General features: G+C 53.0%; 1 long non-coding RNA gene across 1 annotated transcript; it reads left to right on the top strand.

The window, feature by feature from the left end:
- The first annotated feature begins 326 nt into the window (after window positions 1–326).
- Window positions 327–4,832, top strand: LOC116797048. Its single transcript, XR_004360561.1, has 4 exons — window positions 327–426; window positions 740–841; window positions 1,021–1,171; window positions 4,109–4,832. It is a non-coding gene; the product is annotated as an uncharacterized LOC116797048 (long non-coding RNA).

Genomic DNA, 4,832 nt, shown 5'->3' with positions numbered 1-4,832 from the left:
CCATGGTTTCTCTGTCTTTAGAAGAGAGTTTGATGTTTGGCAGGTGATGGATACCACCAGACTCAGCACCTTCCTTGACTGGATGAATCCTGCAGAATGGAGGGATCCTGTCATCCCTGCCCTCCTGTCTATCCCAAGTGAACAAAATGCACCTGGCTTGGAAGGCCAGGGAGCAACCAGCTGGGTCTGGCGCTGTAATCTCTCCCTGCATGTTGAGGAGCTTCCTACAGGAGCTGGTGAGAAGAAGACATTCAGATAATGACTGCTGCAAGCTGCTGACATTTGTTACTCTTTGATGATTAATATGAAAAGAAGCAAAACAGATAATCCATCCCTGGCATGCGTCTCCAGCTGGGATGTCAGCACAGAGCCCTGGGAGCTGCTGACTTCCCGCGCTGCCGGCTCCGAGGCTGGAGCAGAAGCGTGGTGAGGAAGGCGACCATGTCCTTTGAAGACGAGCCTCCCACGGAGCTCACGGATGGGCTGTCCCTTGGGAAGGGCTGTCACTGGGTTTTTTTCAGGAAAGGGGAGAGCTCAGGGTCTCAGTGGTTCTCCCTGGAGGTTGGTGCAGCAGCGGGCGCAGCAGCGGGGGGTGGTGGGTGCTGCCCAGCTCCCCTCCTGCTGCTGCGGGTGGGAGCAGAGATGTGCCGCCCTCCCTCAGGGCTTTTCTTTGCCAATATCCTTCTCCTGCGAAGATTTATGTGAAGAAGTGATCTGTGGTGATTTTTCTTCCCTCCAGGCATTGTTACACTTGGCAGAGTTTATCCTCACCCCCAGGAAGGATGGAGACACGTCACTGGGCTCTGATGGCGTGTGACGCACCTACGTGTAGCTGGAGATGGTGGGTTCCTGAAGGGAGAGGGAACAGGGGAGGACTTTGCCCTGATGGCTTTGTGGGAAGCTCTCACTTTGTATTTCCAGGATTTACTGAACCTTTGCAAATAGGCTGGATGAATCTACGGGCATGTTGCTGGGTTAGGGTTTTCTTGCACTTATGTTATCTTCTGCTGGTATATCCAGGATGGCAGCATGGCTTTGGAGGAGTTATCCTGGTCCTTGCTGGTGTGATCAGGAGAGCGTGGCCTGGAGAAACTGCCATGGTGGGTTAGATCAGCTGAGCTGGTCTCACCCCAGCACGTGGTTGCAAAGCAAGGCAGGAGAGCAGAGAGAGGTGAGTTGGGGTGATCCAGGGGGGTAAGTTGGGAATCACAGGATGAGACTTTCTCCCACATGGAGTTTCTCTGGGGAGTTTTCCTCCTCAGCCTTCCTGTAGCCTGTGTCCCTTTTCTCCCCCAGCACTTCAGTGCCCAGAGTGGGGGATCCCAGTGCTCAGTTCTTGCTGCAGGGAGGGTTTGCGGAGAGACCCCACAAGGTGAGTGTAGATCTGGGCACAGAGGCACTGGGAAAGACCTGGCAGAGCCTTGCCTTGGCCATGGCTGCCCTCCCAGCAAGGCAAGCCATCCCACATCCCTCTCTCCAGCTGCTGCCATGCCGAAGGTACCACTCAGAAACAAGCAGCGTTTCTGCAGAGAAAAGCAGCTTCTGTCTCTATAGCAACAGCGAGGGATGGCGGGCACCCTGTCCCCTGTCCCTGCCAGTCCCTGTCACCCAACAAGCAGGACAGGCTGTGGCTGGGCTACATATCACCTCCAGGAGGGAGGCAGGAGTCCCCCAGCCCAGCCCCTCTGGGACACAACTGTGTGGGCAGGGGCATGTGGGGAGCAGTGACAGAACAACCCAGCTCTGCCACCGACAAGGTACAACCTGCGGCGACTGTCCTCAGCTTTCAGTCCCAGTGACGTGACCTTGGGCTGTGCTGGGGGAGCCAGGAGGCAGCGTGGGGAGGGATTCCATGCCCAGTGCTGCACTCACAAATATCCAGGGCCAGATCAGAGGCAAGAAGGGCACAGCAACGCGAGGGAAAGGACAGTCGCTCTGGTTTTTGGGCTCTAGAGCTGTGCGGATGCCATCTGCCTTTCAGCCCTTAGTTGCTGCTTGTGAGGAGGAGCATGGGTGCAGCATGCCTGTCCATAAAACCCTGTGGTCTGAGGAGGGTTTTCTCCCCCCTCAGAAGGTGTCAGAGGGTTAGGGCTGGGTCTCAGCCCCAGCAGCACTGTCAGAATGTGACCTTTTGTGTAATGTGCTGGAGCATCACCTGGCTCTGCTCTCCACTGGATTTAGCAGTGGCTCTGAGAAACACCAGTGGGTTTTGCAGGCACATGTTACATGTAAGCCAGTGGCTGAGGCATGTTTATGCCTTGTTCTCCACTCTCCTGGAGCTCCTGCTGATGCTCACGCAGAGGTTTGGCCCCATCTGTCCTGGGTGAGCCAGAGCAGGACACTGGTCTGCTGTGTGCTCACTATGGTCATATGGCTGTAGGGAGGCAAAAGGCCAAATGGTTTGAGCTCCCTCAGGATTGCCCAGGAATGTGAGTGTTTTCCCTGAACCTTTAGATCCCCAAATTCATCCACGCAGGGCTCAGCATGAGGCCTGGGAGGAGTGATCCTTCCAAGCCAAGACCTTTCCAAGCAGGAGGAACAAACAAACCCTGACCATGGCATCTTCTGCCTTTCAGTTCATCTAGCAGATTAATTAAGAAAGTGCCTTAGAGGAGGCAATAATTAAATAAATGTGATCAGCCAAGGGATCTCAACCCCCCTGGGATGGGGGCTGCTGCCATCAGCACTCCCAAAGTGCCACAGGGAGAGTCCCAGGCTGTGGTGACAGTGATTTGGTTTGTGATTCTTTGGCAGACAGTGAAAGGCCCCTCCTCCCCTCATCACCCTAATGCTGATTATGCTCAGCAGCAAAAAGAGATTTTAATTTATTAAATAAAAAAAAAAAAAAAAAAAGGGTGCCGGGGTCAGGGCAAGTAGCAAATCTGGATTAAATCTTCGGGCATATGTGGGAATCACGGCTGGGGTGTTTAGTTCTCCCCTCCTCAACCTAAGCTGATGGTTTTTTTCCAACAAGCTGTTTTGTACATTTGTGGCTGGGGTTGTGCTGAAAGGAAGGTGGGACAAACCCTTTCACACATCAGGGCTGTGCTGCCCTCTCTGTCGTGGAGGGTCCTCTGTGCTGTCCCTGGGATCCATGTCCTTCCCAGGATGAGGCAGCTGATGGGGGGACAGTGCGGGTTGGATGGACTGGGAGGGCAGGTTGGCGGATTTGAGGATTCAGGGGGAATTAGGAAGGCTGTTACACAAGGTCTCCCTGTGGTAGCACAGGTGTGGCTGTAGTTCACCCCAGGATGGACACTGCAAATGTTTTTCTCTTGTGTTGACCCCAGAGTCCCTGGCTGATGTGCCTATGTCTGCATATAGTGCTTGATTTAAGGTGTTGCTGGGGCTCTGCCCTCCAGACAGGCATGGATGGGGTTGTTTCATTCCCTGCCTTGCTGGGACTCGCTGGGAGCAGCAAAGGTCTTCGTGCTCTTTCGTTCCCCAGGACGCAAGAGTCAAAGCGGATTAAAGGTCCCTCTGCTGATCACATTTATTTCATTATTTGAGTGAAATCCCTTGTAAATACCGCCTCCCTCCCTTTTTTTTTTTTTTTATAAAAATAGAAAGCACGAAAGAATTGGAGATTTAGGAAAAGTTAATCACAGGAGTCGCTTGAAATCTATTAACCTCTCGCAGCCTGAGCGAGGCTGAGCCGTGCCCGAGCCCCTCTGCAGTGCCCAAAAGCAGGGCTTTCCCTGGAAAATACCTGGTTCTTAGCAGGCTGGGTGGTATTACAGCGCTTTGTTCACAGCCTGGCCGTGATGAACTGCTAATTGCAGTGTTGGGACAAATTGGTTCAAGCACCCAGGCGGCTCCAGAGCAAGTGGGCGAGTGGGGTCACGTGTAGGAGCCCTGTGGCAAATGTTACTGGCCAGCCTGTGGGCTTGGGGCCATTGGAAATGCCAGTGCTCTTCACTTCACAGTGTGGTTCCTCTGAGCCTCTCCAAAGGATGGGGTGGGCTTTGCACAGGGATATCTCCCAGTTTTTCTAATGCATTTCAAACAGGTGTAGCTGGTTTCCACTCACCAGAACCCGCCCTGAGTTCCCACCCCCTCAGTACAACCTTGCCCATGGGACCATCTCTCGCTTCCTCTCTTCTCCCAGGACCAGCAGCCTTGTGCAAGACCATCAGTGCTGAAAAACCAGACCTGCAGAAATTAATTAAAATAAGAGCAGTGGGAACAGACGCTGAGAGCTACAGTGATGGATGTTCACGAAACACTTGCCCAGAGCCCAGAGTGCCCTGGACATTTGGTGATGTTTGCTTCCAGCCAAGGAGCTGTGCAGTACTTAGACACACTCAAAGCAGTTGTGATTAGGGAATCAGCCTCTGATATCTGGGTGTGGGTCCACTGCACCCAGAGCTGATGCCCTCTCTCCACTGGGATTTGCACCTTGGAGCTGCCAGTGCTGGTTTGTCATGGATTGCATCCCCTGGCTGCAAAGGGATTTTTATGTTCTCTAAATCTTAAACCTTAGGTTGTGTATTAATAGCATGGTAATGCATCACTTTTGTGTCCAGCACAAGCCAGGGGTTATATAAAACACAGATTAATGGGAATCAGCAAAATAGAGGAGCATGGGGAGGGATGCAGTGAGGATGTCTTGGGTGGGAAGGCAGGAGGGAGGTGGCAGGTCCAGAGGGAAGAGAAGGTGGCTGAGTGGATTCAGAGCACTTCCTGGCAGGATTTGCTCCAGTTATCGTTCTGCAGTCCCTGATTCAGAACATTTCCTGAACCAGCAGGTCTGCAACCCGGGGCCTTTTGTCCCTGGGTGATAACAAGAAAGCAGGGTCTGGAAATTTGACTGGAAATGGCTGTTTTTTCTA

This window comes from Chiroxiphia lanceolata, chromosome 21 (genome assembly GCF_009829145.1).
Source record: "Chiroxiphia lanceolata isolate bChiLan1 chromosome 21, bChiLan1.pri, whole genome shotgun sequence".
Taxonomy (NCBI): Eukaryota; Metazoa; Chordata; class Aves; order Passeriformes; family Pipridae; genus Chiroxiphia; species Chiroxiphia lanceolata.
The sequence above is the reverse complement of the archived record's forward strand: the minus strand, read 5'-3'. Positions and strand labels throughout refer to the sequence as shown.